The sequence below is a fragment of the Gossypium raimondii genome, chromosome 10 (assembly GCF_025698545.1).
Source record: "Gossypium raimondii isolate GPD5lz chromosome 10, ASM2569854v1, whole genome shotgun sequence".
In the NCBI taxonomy this organism is placed as follows: domain Eukaryota; kingdom Viridiplantae; phylum Streptophyta; class Magnoliopsida; order Malvales; family Malvaceae; genus Gossypium; species Gossypium raimondii.
The window spans coordinates 43,286,557-43,309,942 of NC_068574.1; the positions used below are offsets into that span (position 1 = coordinate 43,286,557).

General features: G+C 34.5%; 2 long non-coding RNA genes across 2 annotated transcripts; one reads left to right on the plus strand and one right to left on the minus strand.

The window, feature by feature from the left end:
* Window positions 1–4,281: 4,281 nt before the first annotated feature.
* On the minus strand, window positions 4,282–6,678 carry LOC105778229 (uncharacterized). The gene is made up of 3 exons (XR_001128606.2): window positions 5,001–6,678; window positions 4,758–4,912; window positions 4,282–4,600 (listed from the first exon to the last, which is right to left on the minus strand). It is a non-coding gene; the product is annotated as an uncharacterized LOC105778229 (long non-coding RNA).
* A 227-nt stretch (window positions 6,679–6,905) lies between these two features.
* Window positions 6,906–8,313, plus strand: LOC128034064 (uncharacterized). Its single transcript, XR_008190111.1, has 2 exons — window positions 6,906–7,976; window positions 8,054–8,313. It is a non-coding gene; the product is annotated as an uncharacterized LOC128034064 (long non-coding RNA).
* The last annotated feature ends 15,073 nt before the right edge of the window (window positions 8,314–23,386 follow it).

Below are 23,386 nucleotides of genomic sequence, written 5' to 3' on the forward strand. Positions count from 1 at the left end.
GAAACCCAAAAAGGACAAACAAGTAGGAGAGATCCTTCGACGTGAATAAGGGTTCGGCTGCGCAAAGGAAAAGAAGTTAAAGGCGGTTCTTCTTAGCCATCACAGAACGCTGTGCTATCGAAGTGTGGACTGGGCAAGCGAAAGCTGCTTCTCGAAGTTCTTCCATTATTTCCATTAGTGTTCCTTCGAAAGATTAAATTGAAGTAGTTGAACACAATGTCAGATAATATTTTGGTTTGAAATTTTATTTCCCAACCCATTAGCTAAATCTCATAGGGTTAGGATTACTTTCGATGAAACCTTAAACTATTTTTATGGATGTAGTAAATCTCTAATTTACTTTACTTTTTCATTTGATTGTTCTTATTTCTTAATTAAAATGCAAACGATCTCTAGACACAGAAGACTATTCGTATACTTATAAATTGATTCTAATTGCAAAAGGGTTGGATTGGTTGGATTAAAATTAAATAAAATGAGCAAGTATTCGACAGACACTTGCATTCAACTCTAGACATAGTCACGATCATACAGATGCAAGATATCTAAAAAGCCTATAGACACTGACAATGTAACTTGAGGTTTTTCTTTCGCGAAAGGTAGGCCATTTTAGAACTCTTGTGTCTTGTAAATTAGATATGATTTTTCCAAGGCATTATTGACCGTAAGGGTCAATTCTGGGTAGTCTCGACCTTCCGAATCAACATCACTCTATCCTTATTCTTTTTCGTAGTAACTTTGCCATAATATATTTAGTTGTTTATTTCTTTGTTTACATTCTATTCAGATAATCATTCTCGTTATTGCCATGACATTTCTGCTCTCACTTTTGCCATAACATTTCCAATTTTTCATCAATTTCGTCTATCTCATACTTCATCATTCCTTTGAATTATCACTGCATACTTACCTTAGTTTACCATAGCATCTTATTCGTCAGTCTTGCTATAACATTAACCATATTACAGTAACTTGACCAAATTTGTGCCTCAATTCGATTCTCGTGGGAACGATACTCACTCATCACTTTATTACTTGAACCGACGTGTATACTTGCACAAATCGCATATCATTTCACACGTGATAGAGAGCTTATGGATTATCTACCTTTTAAGAGTATTAAGGTGGCCATAAACACATTTGTTTTAATTGTTGAGTTTATCAGTAAAGCCAGCTATCGTACTAATCATGTGTCCTTCAAAATTCCAATTATCCTTTACAAACTCTGAAAAATTCGGATGCTTCAACCAACCAGCTAAAAACAAAAAGGGTCAACCTGAGGAAGAATTAGAGTCAGACTGTAAGCTAAGGAGTGATCAATGATCTGATTTAATTCTTGGTAGATGAGTTACCAAGCAGTTGGGAAAGGTCTTCATCCAAGCTTCATTACCTAGGGCCCGATCAAGTCTCTCAAAAAGATTACCCTGGTGATAGCAATATAAATTTATATTTTTAATATATTTATTTTTGGCTAATTATCAGATAAAATGCTATTAAATTTGGGTTTTTCTTATCAGGAATGAAGTTGGTGTGCTGAATTCAAACTCATACAAAAATGGGGCTAAATTATAACAAATAAACCAAAGAGGAAGACTTGATAAAAATTGAAGGGTTGAATATTTAAAAAAGTGGCTGGATAAAGATTGAAGGATTTTTTATATTGTTAAAATTCTGTAATTAGTTTAAATTTAATCTCTAAAATTTTGATTTATTTAGTGATAATATTTAGGAAAAATCTAGTTAAATTTTAGCACTAAAAGTGTGTATAAATACTTAGTGGCTACAGCCAACTAAACACACACTTAGCTTCAGGCATTTAATAAAATTCTTTCCTTTTTCCCCTTATTGCGTCTGTTCTATTCTACCATTTTAGTTTTTTTTCTTTTGCTTTCAACGTTTTTGGCTTATTTGCCTTTCAAGCCCCCTCTCTTTCCACTTTCCACTTTCCACAATTCCATTTAAACCATTTCTATACACTTTCAAGCTTGACTCTTTTCATGATTAACTAAACCCTTTTTAGCCTTGGCCCGGTAATCGCTCCAACAAAACAATCGTACCATACGAACCCGTTTAAAAAACCCTCTCAACGCAGTATTTTCTATCTCTCAGGTATATGGGATAGTACAAATTCGTCCCTTAAAGTTGATTCATCTTCGATTTAAAAAGTGCACGTTGGGTTGAAGTTGTTTGGCATACAGTTGGGAAGTCAAATTGCCCGTGATGTGTTAGAATTCCAGGAAATAAATTGGCGTGTCTAGGTGGAAAAAGCCAGTTGGATACCGTCAAGGGAGATAGAGATCGGATTTAAACGACCCACACGATTGAGGCCGTTGATTCGAGTTGGGCTTTTCAGATCGTAAGGCTGTAGAAATCTTAAATTGTGAACACTTGTATCGCAGTTAGAAATTTGGCAAAAGTCAATTTGTAGGTCGTACTGGGATCGACTACATAAGGAAAACTTGGTGATCTAGACGTTCCTGGTCACTATAACTAGCTTATCGTTTGGAAAGGAAAATCTATTTCAAGGATCGATTCAAGATTGAAGTACACCGAGGCTAATGCTAAGCTTTAAAAAATATTTTATTTATCCATTTAATTTTATTTAGCTTAAGTTATTTTGCAATTACGTTTTTACTTTATTTTGTATACATATATATTTCTTTTAATATTATTATCTTTATCCACTAAAACCCCCTTTTTATTTTTCTAGCATTGCAACTCATTGGTCATGGGCACAACTGTTACCACGACAGTAATTCTGGTCATTAGAAAAGGCAAAATTAGACAGCTAGTCCCTGTGGATTAGACCCTATTGCTTTATATTTCAATTTACTGTTATTTTGTTGTAAGAATTTATATTTGGTGGTTTCAACGCCCATCACTTGGTGCCAAGTAAAGGGAGGACCCTAAAATCCCAGATCTTAAAGTTGAGCCTTATCCTTAAAATCACCAAAAATGGGGCATCTACGTCCTTTCACAAATCCGCTTTTTTTTCTCTTCCGAAGAGAGAATAGCATTAAAATCTGTGATGGCCAACCATGGACTTTGCCCAAATGGAATAGAAAGACTAAGATCCCTCCACAAAGCTTTCCTTTTTTGCCTATTAGGACTACCATACACAAAAGCAATAAAAATCAATTAAGGGTGGAGAGTGGAACGAATACGCACCAGAATAAATTGTGGGAGATTATCAACCACCTCCACATCAATAGATTTTCTCCATCCCAACCAAATACCACCAGAAAAACCAATTGCTTCCACTCTATGTGATTTTTCCAGGCCCAATTTAGCAATAATGGCATCAACTTTAGACCCACTAACTCTTGGCTCAAGAAGACTGACTATATTCGACTTATATTGATTACTATACTCATGAAAGACTCGTGGGAAATTAATAGTCGCGCACACCTGCACGTCCCAAAATAGAATAGAGAAATTCATAATCATAATTAAAAAAGCGAAAAAGAAGAAACTTATCTCACTATCGACCATTGATAGAATTGTCTGATTGGTCTCCTCCTACCAACGACAGTTCATTACCGGCATGCCCATCTAACTCTGATGTAATGAGATACGCTGCTCCCTTCTTAGGATTCGTTTGTTTGATTGAAAATAGTTTCCCAAAAATGATTTATTGGAAAATGGCTTACTTTTCTGGAAAAGCTAATATTTTTTAGTGTTTGGATGAATCTGTGTAAAATATTTTATGTTGTTTAGCAGATTTTCTGAAAACATTTTATAATAATTGTTTTAAATGAAACAAACATACATTTAAGGATTTATTGTCTTCTCATTGTTTAATTGAGTTTATTTTATATCTATTAAATTTATATTTTATGCAATGATTTATTTATAAATAAATAAATCAAATTAAACATTAAGAACCAATGCCAAAGAAAAGGATTCAAAGAGAAAAAATTAATTACAAAAAGAAATCCCTAGTCTAAGAAAATAGATTACAAAAGAATATGTATACACAAGAATACATAGTTTAGACACATCGTCTATGCACAAAAGTCCATAATTCCATTTCCATACCAGTCATTTACATCCAACTACTATGTTAACATGATTATAACTTACAACAAGAGAGGTAAACAGAGAGACAAAGTATACAGATAACTAAAATATTTAACACATACAATCATTCTTATCGTCAATGGGCGCATTTGGATGGAAGATAGAGAGAGCACGGGCAAACTCTTCCAAAATTAGAATTCCATTATGCTTTGTATCAAACAAGTCAAATATCTATGCTAACAAGAATTATTCTTTCAAGGATTGAGACATTATAAATTAACATTAGATAAAAATACCCGATCAGTAAGTTTGTTTTGAATAACGGCAATTGGAACTCCTCTTGTCAAATAGTAATATAAATAAAACTTGAATACTACAAAGATGAGAGAGAAAGAACCAACTCAAGATGAGGAGTGATCATAAAGCTAAAACACTTGACAAACATAACAAAAGATATCAATTATATAACAAAATGGGAACTATGAAAAAACAAAGACCTTGTTGATCAGCCCATCATCTATAATAGCATTGCTTATCTTCTTGAAAAGCTCACAAAGTGCTTTTATTTCACTTACACTAACTGCATGAAGATGAGCAAAAAACAAATTTCAGTGGAATGATTCAAGAACTAAAGTAACACAGGCAAAGACTGAACAAATGTTAAATCAAGCAAAAGCATTTATCACATAAGCAATATAGAATAATATTTAAAAAGAAAAGAAAGAATGATGACATACAAACGATCTCTCTTGCAAGAAGTTTAGGATCAACAAGACCTCTTGATTGCTTGTACAAATCATTATCACATCATTGTAGCACTGAAGCAAATAAATGCTTCAATCTATCTATGCACTGCAACATGATATTCTCTTCACATCAATACACTCCATACCTAGGCAACAGCAAAATTTACCAGAAATCCCATTCATGTCATTCTTTCCATACACTCGATCATTCTAAAAGCAAACAACAGGACTAACCTTTTAACCATTTCCTGATTCTGCTGACTGAAGACCAAATATTGGAGTAGGAATCTGATAAAGCTGGAGACCTCAAACTCAAAGTGAAATCAGTATCTGTCTTATAAAATCAAACCATGATATTAACCTTTTAACCTACTTGAATTTTCTTTTGTCCTAACAGATTTAAAAGTATTCCATAAGTGTTTCCCCTTCCTTATTTTTTGTGCAGGGAGGAGCACATAAAGAATTAAGTCCTCCATGTCTATTTCTCATACATGGGAGATCAATAAAATACAATCAGGCAATGCATACAACACTATTCATCATGAATCAAGAAATGCAAAGCAGGGGATAAAAATAAGTAATCCTACCAAATAAAGAATTAGCCATTTCATCCATTTTACAAAATTAAGGATGATCACAAATCACCCATCTTAGCTAACATCCATTCAAGCGTTGTAGTATAAAACAGACAATCTAATAAAGAGAAGTGGTTCAAAATCAAATACCCATAAAATCAAACACATCAAAAGGCCCAATTCAAACACAAAATCATTAACTCTATCACAAATTGAACCTAATCAGGATCCCATCTAATCAATTACACAAAAAATAAACTTCATTTAAAAAAAATATACAAACAAACCTAATTGCCAACTCAATAGATCTATTAAAGCGCAGGAATTAATTAAAACTACCTACTTTAATCTCACATCGATTCAAAAAGGTTTCTTTTCAATTATTATCGGAGAACAACCAGAGGGAAAAATGAATATATGAAAACAAAAGTGTTATTACATTTTGATAAAAAGCAAACAAACAAATCATATAATTCCAAAACGGTTCTCAATTTCTCATTATTTCCCATAGTTAATTGTCTCACTATCTATTTTGACAATTGAGTTTCGAACTTGAATCGACTGATTTCGCTTGAAGTGACAAATCGCTAAAGGGAAATAGACGAAAAAATAGAAGAGAAAAAAATCACCTAATTGTTGAGAGTTTCATTTTTGAAAAGACTAGAAATGACTAGAGCTTTTTTAATTTTTATCAACGAAACTACTGCTGGTTGTTTTTGATACAGAGATGAATCCTGGGTCAGGGACGCAATGAAGGGAAGGGGAAGGAGGAGAGAGCGTTTAGCAAGTTCTGATGTTGGGATGTGAAGAGGGAAAACTTTGGTAAATGTCTTACCGAAATAAAAAGGGTAAGACATTTTTCCCAAAAAAAGACCTCCTTTTTCCTGTGTTTTGTAAAATGTTTTATAGTGAAAAATCATTTTCAGCCAAACAAACCTCAGAAAAGGCTAAAAAACTTTTACGGAAAAGTTTTTACAGGTAAAGAAATGGAGCCTTAGATTCAACAAATGATACTCGAGAATTTCCAGAGGACTTGAATTTATTATCCGAGCCTCTTAAAGTTTTATTTATTTTCCACCCGCTTTTCGGTCCGGAAGCATTAAGTCACTTCCCTTATTATCCCACCAAATTCAGACCATTTTTGGAAATGGTTGAACTGCCTCCCACCTCTTCGCCTAAGGAACTCGATTGAGAAATATTTTTAAAAACTACTGCTGTATGTTTAGTTGCATCTAATACACCTTCCTCTACCGCCACATTAACAACATTTGCTTCCTCAAAAGTGGGATTAAAATGTTTAAGTGCTCCTCTTGAATTTAAGTGGGATTTGAAGGACCTAAAATTGCCTTATCTGTGACAGTAGCAGAGGGGTTAAAAGATAAAGAAAATGAAAGCGGTTCGGGGTTATCTGGAATTGCAGTCTGTTGGGCCTCTCCACTTTCGGCCCGAGAGACGTGAAGATAGCCTGGAGAGCTTGAAGTGTCCCCCCAACTGTTCCATTACTCTTTGGGGCGTTAAATGGCCCAACTTCTTGGCTGTTAATGGTCAGGCCACTAGCTGGTAAATTAGTAACAGATTTTGGCCCATTAGGATGCCCAACAGGTTTATGGCCTTTAAGAGGAATTTTGGACTTGGACTTCCGGACCAACCCATTAAAAGGAACCCCCCACTGAATGCCTTGATTCCTCCTTCCTTAATACTTCAGCAGAAACGTTTTTATCCGTTGGGGATTTCCCCAAAATCTCGGTTAGGATTCCTTTCCCATGATTCTTATGGATCTGTGAGTTGCCTTTCATTGAATTATCTTCCGAAATTACAGCCTCTAAATCGGTTAGGGATTGGAACCGAGATCCCGATGATTTTTCCCCAGATACAGACTTTCCTATTTTGTTGTCTTCCCGAGAGGCGCGTCTGGTCCTCCTCTCCACCAACATCCAGGGGCCAAAGTCTCCAGGTCCGGCCACCGTGTTCTCCTGTAATTTCACCGCCGATGAATCCATTACCTTCGCCGAATCAGAGATGAGGGGAACATGCGGACAAGCTTCAGTATTATGGCCATAACGCCCACATGAGAGACACCACTGGTAGGCTCTCGTATTCAACTCTTTGCATATTTCCATTAATAAGGAGTTTTGAGATCAGTGGCTTCCCCAGGTTAACGACCCCTTGCCCCACTATCAGTATTGAAATGTAATTTGGTAACTTTACCCACCATTCCCCCAATGTCCCATAGGATCTCCTTTTTGTACAAATGACTGGGAAGGCCTGGAAACCTGATCCACGTAAGAACCGTATTGGGGTAGGGTAATTCCGGGTTAAAATCGATTGTCCAGGGCTGAACTATTAAGTATTGCCCAAAAATAAGCCATAGTCCCAGTGACAGAATTTTCTCATAATCTTCAGGACTTTGAAATTTGGCAAGAAATAGCCATTTTCAATGTCCATTAATTGAAATGGCTTAGAGGGTCTCCAGATGCCATACAATCGGTTTTGCAGAGCCGTAAACCCGATATTCCTTCCCAACAATTTGAGGACCACTGAAGTGGACATTTCCTTTTCAAGCAGCTGATGTACTCTCTCCGAGACTTCAATGGAGGGAATACCATTGATTACCGATTTTTTGACATCCCCTTCAGTGAGTGAAAAATATTCCTCAGATTGTTGAGATCCACTATCTACTTTCTGTTCAATGATTTTATTCCCCATTAACAGGCCTTTCCAAGACAGAGATGGTGCTGGTGTTGGATCCACAACCATCACGTCTTCTGCATTATCCTCCGATTCCTTAAAGCGGACTTTCTTTGTGTTCGGATCATCAGGAAGATTATCTCCTTCACTATTCTTGGGACAGAGAGAAACTGAAGTAGCCATTGTTTTAGAGTAGATTAAATGTTCAATTTTAGTTTTCTTTTAAGTAAAAAAAAAACACAACCATAAAATAAAAATATACAAAAATCTGAATATTAAGATAATAGTATACTTTCCTTTAGTTAATTCTATCAAAGGAAAAATCGTTGATGATTCCAACAACAAAATGTTACGTGGCAGCTTCAAATTAGGACACATGAGAAGCATCATTTAAAAATAAAAATAAAAAATCTTTAAATATATAAATTTATAGAAATCATATAAAATGAATAATAAAAATAATAAAACTATCAAAATTAAGAAAAATAAAAAAATCCAAAAACTGAATTGTTTTTTAGTTCTAGAAAAACCTTTTTGTTCTTAAAATATCAAGTTTTTATATTAGTTTTAAAATTATAAAAATTTAAAATTACCGAAAATCGTAGTTGCCAAATGAATCTGCATGTTCAAATTTATTTGAAATCCATATCTACATGTTCATCGAAAACGTTAAATAAAAAATAAGAATAAAATTTAAATTTTTATGGGTTAGTATTTGGTAGAGTATTTTTGTATTTCACGTTAGTTTTAAAAATTGTCATATGTCTATTTATTTTAAATATTTATATTTTTAATTTTATGCTACAACCTATAAAACACTTGTCAACCCTCTAACACCGCTTATCAAATATTATTTACTTTTTAAAAAACTTTTAAGACATGGGTCATTATTTTATTGGCTTTTAGTACAAAAGTTTGTGAATTACATACCCAAAAAAATACCAACTTGATTAATAATTTTGAAATTCAAGTACTAATTAAGTCTTGTAATACCCCAAACCCGTCTTAGAAGTTTAAGCCGAACCTAGATGAGTTACACTAATGCATTGAAAATCGATTTCTTTTCAAGATTTTAACTTTGAAACTAGAAATTCATTTTTGTCGGTTTAGGTGATTTTATAGTTTCGTGTTAGAAATTGATTGATACAGATAAGATTATCAAAAGGAACGCAAGGCAAATCCAAAGACAATTTACAAACCCAAAAGATCAAATCACATTTATTACAGTGTAAGACAATCCAAGCTCCCGTACGCTGTCCGATTCTAAATCCAATATTTTCCTGAACAGATAAAGGTAAGACCAAGGGTGAGTTACCAATCACCGCGTATATCCAGACGCAATACAAATAACCAGAGCATACTATATAAATCGTAATAACGCTAAGAGCTTAAGAGCAATTGTATAACCAGTACGGACAAATCTAAAGCGTCACAGAGAGTTGATCAAAGGTGGTTCAATAGTGCAAAGCAAAAATAGAATAGAGTATAACAAAATAAATCATACAATATAGAATTGAATAGAGCTGAATAGAACAAAATGGTACAGAGTAGAGTAGATTTGAATAGAACAGAACGGAACAAAGCAGAGCAGACAAAGCATGTATGTTTATGCAGATGCAGTATTTTCAAATAGATCAGAATGGAGATTTATCAGAAACATTCTACCTAAACTCCGCTACACACCAAGATAGAGTTCTCCTTCGAACTCATCCATCCAAAGCACGCCAACAAAGTCATCTTGAGTTGCCCGGAAACTATAACCTGCCACCCCAGGTTGCCCGGCAACGATGGCTTATCAATATACAGTTAAACTGCCAATCAAATATATGTGGTCAAGCCACTATAGTACAGTCGAACTGTCGGAACAGAAGTGTACATAAACCACTAGATAATGTAGATCCTTAAACTGTCAGAAACTTCCTCTTTTCACATTAACCTAAGTCCTATGCAGTGTGTCATGGTATGCTTATGCAGAATTAGAGTAATCAGCATGTAAGTCATGTTATCCTTCAATAACAAACAGACTTATCAAACCTCAACAAACCATATCAGATTTCTATGAAGAGACATTTTCACGGTTATAAATCAGAATCAGTAACAATAAATCTAGCATATTCAGATATCGCATATTCTCCATCAACAGAATAATGCAGGGGCATTCTAGCAAATTTAGCAAAATACAAATCGTACCTGGATAATTCGCACACATTAGACAATAGCACATTACGTTTTGATAGATCTTTTTCACTTGGATTCACACATAGCAGACATACGTACATATCACAAATAGTTTATCATCAAACCATCAGATAATCCTTATACAATCAAATTTAGATCATAAATATATTGTGAAGGCCATTGCTTGTGTTGGGCAACACTCACGGCCTCAAAAATAAGATTCGAATCCTATTCATATGCCACAGAGCCTGAACACACGTCTATGTCCTTGCCCGTGTGGCCCACACGGCCTGGACACGCACCCATGTCCTTGCTCGTATGACTCACACGTCTTGGGCACACGCCCATGTCCCTGGCCGTGTGGTCCTAAGTCACAAAACAGTGAGTTACACGTCTTAGACACACACCCTTGTTTGTTGCCCGTGTGAACCCTGCATTAACATGACCACACACGACTTGGACACACACTCGTGTGCCTTGCCCATGTGGCTCCAATTCGATGAACAGTGAGTTACACGGCCAACCATACGGCCTGGCAGACGGTCTGGGTACACGCCCATGTCCCTAGTCGTGTGGCGTCGACAGCCACATTTTCCAATGACTAAAAATGCAAAAAAAGGGGTTTTGGCACCCACCTAATATGGACTTGATGCAGGAGCAATAAGGATGAATTCCCATCCCTAAACGACAAGCAATTTCCCAACGAAACAATTAATTCGCAGTCAAATCCCTAAAAACTAACATTCCAAAATCGCAGTTACGTCGAAAAACTTTCGACACCAAAACTTTAAATCGACATACCGGGTTGCGACTTAACTAGAAGGAGAAGTTAGACCCCGTACAAAATCGATGTAATGCACATAGCAAAAGAAAGGTCGTTTAAAAATAAGAAATCAAAAGAAAAAAAATTGAAGGACAAAAACAAAATGGTGGAAAACGTTGCAGAAAAGAAAAAACAAAAATAAAAATAAAGCACTGGAGGTTTCTGGAAGGTTTTAATTAACCAACCGAAACTAACTACCTTATAACGAGATTCAAAAATAAAACATTCCCTATTTCTTTTGCCGGGAGTCAAACACAAGACCAAGGATTACATAGAAGCTTAACCATTGAACCAGCAAGCTCATTTTTTACATCAATTGACTAGATTTAATTATAAGCCAAACGTTCAAGGGTAAGGGTTTAAGCAAAATTAAAAAAATTTCCCAAAACAAGATTTGAACCCAAAACCTCACACACATACCCAGAACATTTAACTACTGAACCAGATCAATTTACTTGTTAAAATTTCCAAAATCTAAACTCATAATCGAAGGATGTCCACTCTTGGTTTCAAAACCCTATTTCTTCTAATCCGATTTATGGGATGTTACAAGTCCAAAATTAAATTTAGGTACAAATTGCTAAATTAAAGGGTTATTAACCCATCTATTAAACTAGATCATTGAATCCAAGTTTATTATTTGTTTATGAAGAAGAAGAAAAATTGTCTAGCTAGTTTGGTGAAACTCAAAGAATTAACATAAAAATCAATGTCCATATATACTTTCTGACAACCCGAAACCTAACACGATCACCAGATCCAATTTACGAGATATCAAATACGTTGCGGAAGCAACTACGATCAATCACAATCAATAAACACTATTTAATACTTAAATACAACCAAAACATACAATGAATACAATATATAATCATTTCCGGATTTTACACGAGCTTATGAAAGCTCAAATAGTATCCCAAGATCAAAGGACCAAATTGTAAAATTTTCAAAATACAAGGTTGACGTTGTGAAGTCAATGTTTCCACGTCATGACGTTGCCAAATAGTTCGTCACGTGATGACGTCAGCCCACTCGACGTGGTGACATCGTTTATGTGTTAGCCTCATCGAGACGACGGGGTTCTTCGTCTCGCTGTGACATTACAGGTCTGTTATTATCGCGACGACATTCAAGTGACGCTGCAATGTCACATAATATTTCTACATTATTTTTTTTGTTTAACAACTTGAAATATTCTAAACCAAATCCTAAACACATAACCATCACATACATCTCATATCTGTAACATATTAACTTTAAATCATTCAAACTAATGTCCTTCCTAACGTTAAATCAAATCCCTATCATCCACAACTATAAATTCGATACCAAAACATTCAAATCATTAAAATCCTTACCTCAATTCACCAAGTTCATTAATAATGCAACATTTTAGACCACATCATACCATATTTAAGTTCATTTACAACTTATATACAACTAACTAGTTACATACATTATCCAACAATATATCTATACCATGTTACTTATAAACTATCTATTTGACACAATTCATTTGATCACATACATACATATTAAATTCAGATTTACCATTTGCCAAAAGTCCCTTTTATTATATACATACATATGATAATTCCCATACTAACTTAGCATTCATATGATTAAAATCCAAATACCTAACATATAACTTCAACATTATCAAATCTAACTAAATACCAAAATGACTTAACTAGGTACATGCCATTTAACTAACAAAAAGGGGTACACAAACATTGTTGAGTTCGAGATTTTGACTAGATGCTAAAGTCAATGCTCTAGATCTCAAATTGAACCTAACCTGCGCATGAAAAAAAAATTGTACGCTGAGTGATAAAACTCAGTGATAATTCTATAATTCAAGAAGTAGATTACAAGATATAACAATTAAAACAATTAATTTACATGCCATTATAATAAAATATCTATCGTCATACCATGAGTACCATTTTAAACATATGATTTATTCAATTCATGTTCAATTAGTCAATATAAGTATACATCATGTTAACATTCCAATTCCCAAATCAAATTGGTTGAATTATCTCATTTTCATATAAAGTCTTAAGACTTATAAATCGATTCACTTAATATTTCGCAAGAGTAGTTTAATTTATATAGCATTATCAATATGTCATTTTAATTCCCTATTAACCTGAGTTAGAATTGAACAGATACATGGATCCAACTAGACCTGTCCATGGGCCGGGCCCGAAAAAAATTTTAGCTCAACTCTTAGGCCTGGCCCAGCCCGAAATATGGGCCTAAAATTTTGCCCAGGCCTGGCCCGGGAAAAAAATAATAAGCTGAGCAGGCAGCTTACCTACCGATTTTTAATAAACACAAAAAAATTTAAAATAAAAAATAAAAAATATTTTAAAGTATTTTAAAATTAAAATTAAAATTAAAATTAAAATTAAAAATAAAATAAAAAATATATTTATTATATTTGGTAGGTAAGGGCCGAGCTCGGCCAAAAAGTTGAGCCCGAGGCAGGCCTATTTTTAAAGCAGGCCTCGTTTTTTGCCCAAGCCCATATTTCGGCCTATATTTTACCGAACCTCCCATATTTCGGTGGGCCGTCGAGTAGTAGGCCGAGCCTCCCTACCATGGATGTGTCTAGATCCAACCATCACCCCAAATTTGGCACCTAATGTCTCATCGAAAAATTCGAAGTAAATATATTACGCCCAGCGCTCAATAGTATGACCAAAGTAAAAATTGTGCCAAACACTCATTGATACGTGGTCAAAGTAATCCGTACTTAATCTATCCTATGGCATGCTGATTATATCCGACTCTACTTGAACAATTAATAGGGTAACAATTCATCCCATTCATAATATAGCTCAACTTTATATTTCATATTCCAAACTCATCAATATGTATATTGTATAACATGAGTCATCACAATCCCATGCCAATTTCACAATTTCATCAAGTTATAATATTTTCAATTTTATTCAATTTAGTCCTTTATCTTGATAATTAATCAAACTCATACCAATACGATTTGGCCAATCATATTTAACTTACCTCAATGTCATACTATGAAAAATAACAAAATTATGCAGAAATTCAAGTAATTCGAATTATAGAAATACAAACCGAAAATTTTGAGCTATCCGTCAACAACTTTAGCTTTTCCTTTCCCTCTCGAGGAATCCGAGTCGATGTCAGCTACGGATTAACATAAACATACAGAACCATCAATATTCCACCAAACTCATAACCAATTGTCATTTTTTACAAATTTTGTATTTTATTCAATTTAGTCCTTAAAATCGGGACTAACATAACTTTCAATCTAAAGATCCAATTTGTAATCTGATTTCACTATTAACCATTAGGGACCTCCTATTTCTTATTTCTATAGTCAATTTTACATTTTATTCAATTAGGTTCCTAATGTATGAAACTATAAATTAACTTTACAATTTAATCATTTTTCACATCTAAGCTAAAACCTATCAATTTAATACCTAAAACTTCAAGATATTATCGATGGTAACTTTCTAAAACTTTAACAGTTTTGCAAATTGTTACTTGGGCTAGCTAAATCAAGCTCCTATGACCTAAAAAACATAAAAATTACAAAAAATGGACTAAATTGAACATACCAATTAAGGCTGAACCTTCAACTATTTCTTAGGTTTTCATTCTTCTTTTTGTCTTGGGTTTATTGGAAAAGATGACGGAAAATAATGGTTTTTCATCCACTAACATATATATATATATATATATATACACTTAAGTTAACAAAACATGCTTTAATAATTAAATCTTAATTTAATTAAGTTAATGATATCTTAAGCTAATTGTCCACTATATACCATTTTATTATGGTCTAATTTCTATTTAGACCTTTGTTTAATTGCAATTTGAATCCTCAATCCATTTACTAATTAAAAATTCATAGAGATTATATTTTATAATTTAGTCTTATGCCCTAATTAAGCCTTAATTTAACTAATTAAACAAACATAAATGGCCTTATTACATAAACAAAAACCAACACAAACTTTAATTTTAAATAAAACCAAGTGTAGCACAGCTGCAGTTGTGTGGCCACCTTCGAGTCCCTCGCAGCACCAAATCGCCTAAGACTGATGATTACCTGCATGGTTAAAAGGAAAGAGTGAGTTTACGAAACTCAGTGTCTAATCCCCTATCAGTCAATCAGTATACAATAAGCAGTGACAGCCTGAGCCTGAACCCTATTCAATAACAGTACAGTGTGAGCCTTAGCCCAATACAATAACAATGTGGGCCTTAGCCCAATACAGTATCGGTACAGTGCAATAATGCAACCCATCCCAATCCAGCCAACACACCACTCCGTACCACCAACACACCATGTGGGGATAAAATCGACCCACCCAGCCAACACACCAATATCGCAACAAAGCTGCCAGTAAAATAAACGGCATATAGCTATCAGTAGGTCCACAGTCGTCTTGGGTTACCCGTGCAACCTTATCAGTACGGTACAGTTCCTCCAAATATAACAACCCATCCCCATGCAATATGTCATGACATAATATCGTACGTGTATGCAAAATGTCATGTTCAATCACAGTCATACATATCATAGAGCAAATCAGTCATAACATAAGGTCATAACAGTCATTTCATCTCCTAGGGGTATAACAGTCATTTTACCCTATGGGGGGATAATTCAGTCATTTTACCCTGTAGGGGTAATTCGGTCATTTTACCTTAAGGGGGTAATTGGGTCATTATACCCTGTGGGGGTAATTCAGTCATTTATTGACCTCTCAAAAGGTTCGCAGTCACCTCGAGCGACTCAGGTAACCTAAATGGTCAAACAATGTAAATTGGCCTAAGGCCTAGTACTCGGCCCAAGTGGGCCCACACGCTCGTGCGGCTCGCTCAGCCCATATTTTGCCACGACTACAGAATCCACATAGCCCAGTGCAGTATTTACCTTAAATCGTAGATTTCGTCCATGTGGGGCCTACAAGTCCACTGAGCTCACACGGCCCATTTCAGCCCAACGTGATCCATTACGGCTTAAGCCCATGAAAATGCTCATGGAGGCCCCTACAATCTATCGCCCATGATTCGTAGGTTTGGCTTACCACATGAGCGTTCTCTCTATGACCAATTCAAACTCCATTTAGCAGTATTTCAATCCAACTCTACCACCCACATGAATTAGACAACAAAATAAATACTCCTTTTTTTTATCACCACTCGAACCTTAGACCCTATGTGCACTCCACACGCCCCTTACCACTAGACCAACAACTCCTTTGTATCATATTTTAACCACAATAATTTAAGAATCTACTATCTAGATCCAATGATTTTATTCACTTAAAATAAAAATTTTGCATAAGCCAAGGCTTGAACCTCTGACTTCTCAGACACTTCCAAAAACTCCTAAATCACTTAACCACTGAAGCAGAGATTCATTTATGTCACTTCCTTGCACAACTAAATATTTATGTGCAGTCTCCTAACTGTTCCCTTGTTCAAAACCTATTTCTTCTAGTCCTAAAATTTAGGGTGTTACAATTTCGTTCCTTCTTTTATATTATATATATGGGGAGAGATCCACTTACATTAATGTAAAACTAAAGAGGATTTATACCCTTTCGTAACTTGTTATACAACTGATATTTTAACAATCCAACCATTGAATTTATCAAGATATCTGTATTTGTCATACATGTAAAATTTTGATTGGATTCAATATCTATATCATATCTGTTGATTCAAAGTACAATAAAAGAGGAGAGTAAGAAGGATACAATGAGGGGAAAGTGGTGGTTCTGTGGAGGTCAATTCACCTAAAGAGGCAAAGAGTTAGAAATGAATAAGAGGATAGAATGATTATGAGAGAGGAATGATTTGCTCAAAGTAACCTTAAGGTTGAAAAGTCGATCCCTTCTTCATCGTTGGAAGGGTATTTATAGGAGAGGTACTCTTGTCCACTAGCATTTGTGGCAGGTTATTATAAGGAAAGTTGTCGACATGCAAAGCGTGAAGGACATGCATCGTGGGTCTCATTCTATTATGTCTTCAATTAGTACGAGGTTGTTCTGCTCAAGTGGGCCTCTTATTGAATTGAGAATATGTTCACGCTTGAGGAGTATTAACACCTAAAAGCGGGTGCCAATGAAGCAGGCGAACTTGACACGAGTGCTTATCTAGTGAATAGCATTGAAAACGAAAAGGTGTTGCTCCTTTGATCAAGATGGTTGGTCAACTAGGACATTATCTTAGGTAGAGTTAAAAGGGAGGTCAACACCTTCTGTCTTACTGGCACATGTCTAGGTGGCAAAAGGATATAACAACATCGATCTAAAATATTATTTATATTAATATATATTTAACAATGAAAAGTTTCTTTTACATAAACCGAATAGTTAGAAAATTTTAATTTACATCAAACTTGACATACATGATCTTATAAATGAAACATAAAATATAATAGTTGAATTGTTAAAATATTAATCGTATAAAATGTTACAAAAGGGTATAAGACCACTTTGGTTTTACACCGTTATAAGTGGATCCCTCCCCATATAAAGATACATATGATTTGTTATGTTGCTTATTAAAAAAATCATTCGACTAAAAAGCATGATAGCAAATATAATAAAATTGTAGAATAGCAACAAAAGAATTTTAGTTTAAATTTAATCCTTTACTATCCTAATTTTTTAATTTTAGTCGTAGTATCTTAATTTTAAGGGTTAAATATAAAATTAGTACCCAAACTTGTCCACTTCTCCCAGATTGGTATGCGTCCATTAGTTTGGTACCTGAGTCTAACAATGTTAAGATTTTGCTGACGTGGTAGCGTTGGCCTCTCGCATGCTACCATGTGTCGCACTTCTAAGATCTCTTTGACCCGTGTTTAATTTTTTTACCGGATTGTTTTAAATATTTTTCTTTAAATTTATTTATTCACCATCGTCTTCAACATTTTTCCTTTCTACTTTCTCTTTCGTTTTCTTTAAATTGTCTTCAACATTTTTCGTTCATGTCTCTTTCTCTTTCGTTTTCTTTGCCATCTCTTTCATTTTTTTCCTATTTTGTTCATCCATTTATTTTTTTCCTTTCACTTCTTCATTTCCTATCTCTTTCATTTTCCATCTCCTTTACGTCTCCACCATGTCTTCTTCTACAAGCAGAAAATCAAGTGTGCACTTGCACTGCCATTGCGGGTTAAGGGCTCCCGTTTGCAATACTAATACTCAAAAGAAAAAAAAGGGAGGAAATTATTTGTGTGTTAGAACTTCAAAGAGGTAAATTATGATTTGTGTTTTGGTCTGCAATAGTTAGGTTTGTGAGAAACAAAGGGTGTGTGTGTTTTGACATTTTGTTTGCAATTTGGGTTTAAGATGTATTCTTAGATTTTTAATATTTTGATTTTTTTGTTGAATGTGAGAAAGGAAGACCGGGGGTTGTGATTTTTTTTTCAGTGGGTTGAAGGTACAGTGACGGGACAAATTCAACTACAAAAGAACAATGATGCACAATTGATGAAATAATGCTTCAAAATAAGATTTTATTGACAGAGAATAGGAGATTAGGACTTGAGAACGATGAGCTCATTATTGACAAAATGTGAAGAATGCAATTAAAGGTAACTCATTAATAAGAGAAGATAAAACTGTATAAGGCTAAAATGTCAAGGAACAACAAAGTAATAGTTGCTCATAAGTTGTTATTTGTATCATGGATGATGTTTTTAGGTTATCTTGCTTGTAGATGGAAAAATGTTGTCCATGTATTTATTGCATTAGTTGTTAAAAATGAATGGATTGAATTAAATGAAAATCTTTTTTGTTGTTGTAAAATGTTGTTATAACAGGATAAGCAGATACTAAAATCGACATCAACAAAATAAAATCATCCATTACAACCATCATACATAAAGGATCAACATAAAATGTCCATCAAAATGATCTAACAAAATAAAACCATTAAATTATCCATCATATGTTAACTAACTGAACCATCAAATTATCCATCGTATGTTAACAAAATAAAACCATCAAATTATCCATGATATGTTAACTAATGAAACCATATTGACATTAACTATCTCCATGACTTACGATTGTGCTTAGGTGGATATTTGGACATAGCTTTTTTTGTGTTCCTACTTTCCTGAGTCCCACCAGCAGTTTCCTTGTTGTTGCTTCCCTTCTTTTTATTGGTGCACTTGGTTGGAGAAATCACCATGGTTTCCCCTTTTATACCAAACTGCAATGCATAAACTACATAATTAAAAAACGTGTCACTCCCAAAATACAATAAGTAAAATAGTTCAACAATTTGTAACTTACATTCAAAATTTGTTTCCCTATTACTTAGTCTTGTAAGTATTTGCTGTGCTGAAAAGGTTGGCATGGTGGGAGGAGTTGGCTGTGTTGAAGGAGTTGGTGGTGATGATGCAGATGCTTCAGATGCAATTGTTTGAGAAGAGCGAGTAGAGCAGGATCAAAAGGAGTTGGTGGAGCAGGAGCATGTGTACTCTGCAAATTTAACATGTTAGGAGTTCTCAAATTAGCCAACAACTGCATTAAAATTCTTAGTCATCAAAACAGTTACACCAGATGAAGTTTGACAACTTATGGAGTTGTGTCCAACCATGGAATACTTCTGGTACTTTATCTTCCTCCCTCTTCTAGACAGTTTATTCTCACTCCTCTCTGCCTCTTCTCTCACTCTATTCTTTTTTGGTGTCTCAGGCATTTTCCTTGGGAGGGGGGTCAATTGGTCCCTTATCGATTTTCAACCAAAATTTCTCACTTGGGACAACTTGCAATACAAAGCCATACAATTTTTCAAACACGTCTTTTTTATACCCTTTATAGAAAAAATTAAAAATATAAGCTTTTTTCACAAAATGGCTGCAACAGCATATGAACATCAGATGCCAGTGAGATCTCATCTCCTACAAATACATGACCACTGAAATAAGTCAACAACTACAACATCACCAAAATTTTCCACTTCAAACCCTTCTGCTCCATTCCATTTAACATGACAGTATGAACTCATTTGGATACTCTTATGTAACTTCCCACATATCTTAGGACATAATTGATCATTCCAATTTTTTCATTTGTCCAAATTGTTTACAATCCTCCCTATTACATACTGCCTAATTTCTTCTAACGTGGAGATAATAGACATTGACCTAGCTCTTAAAATTGTTGCCTTAAAGGAGTCGACAAAATTGTTGTTAGTTGCATCACATATAGACCTACCAGAAAAAAAGATTTTGACCATTACTCAAGATCAGTCCTAAGTAGACTTACCGTGTCAATCTTTTTGATGTCATCTTCAAAGTCAGCAGTATGTATTATTTGTATGTTCCTCAAAATGCTTGTTGCAAGTCTCTTCCAGAATTTTCTTTCCTCTAGTTGGCATATAAATGCCTTGCACAGACTCCATGCTCACCCATTGGCAACAATCAGATATCTCCTCTATCAATCCCTAAATGAAAACAAAACCAATGGTATTAGATGGTTGGTTTAATAAATTAAGCATCATGGAAGAATTATTTAACTAATGTCCCTAACATACCTTTTGTTTATCAGTCATGAATGTGAATCTAGAACCATCACCAATTTGTAAATCTAAAATACGATTCTTAAGAACCCAAAACCATGCTTATTTGCTTTCATTCTCCACAATTGCCCATGAAATATGGTAGATTTGGTCATCGTCATCTTTCTCCATAGTAGATAGAAGTTGCTCATTGAATCTTCCTTTCAGAAAGCATCCATATAGACAAATAAAATATCTACAACACTTTAGAAACTCTTTTCTCAATGTACTAAACCCTACATAAAATATCTTAAACTTGGCAACCTTAGTAGGGGTTGGTCTTTCTACCATCACCTCTATATTTCCATACGGATATGCCTTTTTAAGTGCATTTGCATAGTCCCATAGTCTATTAGACTCATAGTTTACCCTTCCATTGATCTCCTCTAGTGCCCATCTCCTAACCCTACTGCATGTACCTCTACTCATATCAAATTTCAACTATTTGTTGGCTAGTTTCTACATCTCATTTAACTTCAACTTTGGAATCACTCTGATATTACTTAAGAAATGCTCCCCAACAAACTTGTAAGATGACCTTTTTTTTCTTAAAAGCTATTGAACACTCGTGGGTTTCTATAACGGTTTTTATCTTGTAAAACCCATCACTATTATCTACAACATCATATATTCTAAAAGGGCACCCATCTTCCCTACACCTAGCCCTAGTCCTTCCCTTTTCATTCCTAAGATACACAATATCAAACCTCTTTTCTACTACGTACTTTACAAAAGTAGTCTTGAATTCCTCTAGTCCCCTAAACACCAAACCAAGCTCGAAATGTGATATTGGATTATTAGGATCGAAACAAACATGTTGACTTCTCCTATAGACTACTTCACCATCTGAATCACTTCTATAAGACCCCAAATCTGATGAATCAGCATAATCAGTCCCCCACCTGATGGGTCTGAAACGTCACCATTTTTCTCTCCCTTTTCACTACCTTCACTTACCTTTGGACCCTCACTGTTAACCCTATTCGCTTATTCTCTTTAGTTATTTTTATTGCCTTTATATTTTCTATACCAAGCCTTGATATTTCTCACCTCTTCATACTCAGATTTTGCCCCTAAAACCCCTCCATTGCCTAATGAGCTGTTTCTATCACTGGTCCCACTAATTTCAGAACTTTTCCCACTCTCAGCACATGCATCACTACTCCCACCCAACTTTGGTCCCACATTAGATTCCTCACCTAACTCGGTAAATGGTTCCCTAGCCCCACCATTAACTCTCTCATTAAAATTGAATTCTTCATTACAATTTGGTTCCCCAACCCTAATATCTACTTCCCTTTCCCTAATGGCAAGCAACAACATGGTATCATTAACAACATCAGGTGTGTCTACCTCATGTTCAACATATACATGTATGGACCCTATTTTTCTAATATTGTTAATCAATGCTATAAATGATGAATTACCATAGAAAACAATCAGTCCCTTACTAAAACCTATCCCACCCTAACAGAATACAAAGTTTCTCACAGCTTTATACCCAACTTCCACTACCATATCACACAAAGTGTAATAACACATGAAATTTGGGTCAAAATCCCATTACAGTACTTCCCCTCCTACATAGGTTGCATAAGGGTTTGTGACAAAAGTTCCACCCAAATGCACATACGCTACACATTTATCCAAAGACATGATAAAACACTACACATACATAATATAAACTGTAATATACATACATGATATACATACATACATACATAAAAAATTATATACATAAAATACATAATATACATACATTACAGACATACTAATAGACATCCATAAACAACAATATACGTAACATACATAATATACATACATAACAGACATACTAACATGCATACACAAAAAGTAATATACATAACAGATTGACCTTTTAGCCTCAGTCGGTTTAACCCTAAAAAAATTCTTTCAATATGGACTTCTCCGCATACACATGAATGCCAACAAAAAAAACTAGAAATCAATTATAATCCGAATAAAATATCTAAACAAAAAAAAAACAACGGCAGAAAGTTATTGATAAAATATCTAAATTAGTTATAATAAGAAAAAAATTGTTAAACATTCTTTAAACCAGAAAACCGAATGTTTCCAATAAAAAAATTGTCACTTTCTGAGAATGAGTCAAAAATGAAAAGTTTCTATTTTTAAAAAGCACACAATAAAAAGAACATCGATGATGAAAAAGGCTTTTTATATGGGTAAAAAATTTATCCAATCAATAAAAAATTATGCTGAGCAATCGATGATGAAAAAAAAACCTAGAAAGGTTGAGTCAAATACTTGTAATCGATGATGAAAATAGGGCAATCTTGATTCGAATACCACAAATGGTTGGGTAATCGAAAGGGCTGACTAGTTGATGATGAGACAAGGTTTCTTTCAGTGAGATGGTGAAGAATTTTTCAAATGGCTGGGTAATCGAAAGGGTTTCTTAGATGGATAAAAGAATGGAATTGAAAGGCTTTCTCGCATAAATGTTGAAGGATGGAAAAGGGACTGGTGAAAGGATTTAATGTCAATAAAATAAAATCAGATATGGCTTTTGATTTTCAAGGATAATCCAAAAGGTTTCTTAAGCAATCGAAAATATTTTTGTTCCAATCGATTCAATAATCGATGGAAAACATTTATTTGTTATTTATTTATTTGTTATTTTAATAAATGATGTTTTTAATTATTTTTTCCAAGGAATCAAGTCAACATGGGTCAAAGGGGTCTTGGGAGTGCAACATGTGGAGGCGTGCGAGTGGCCA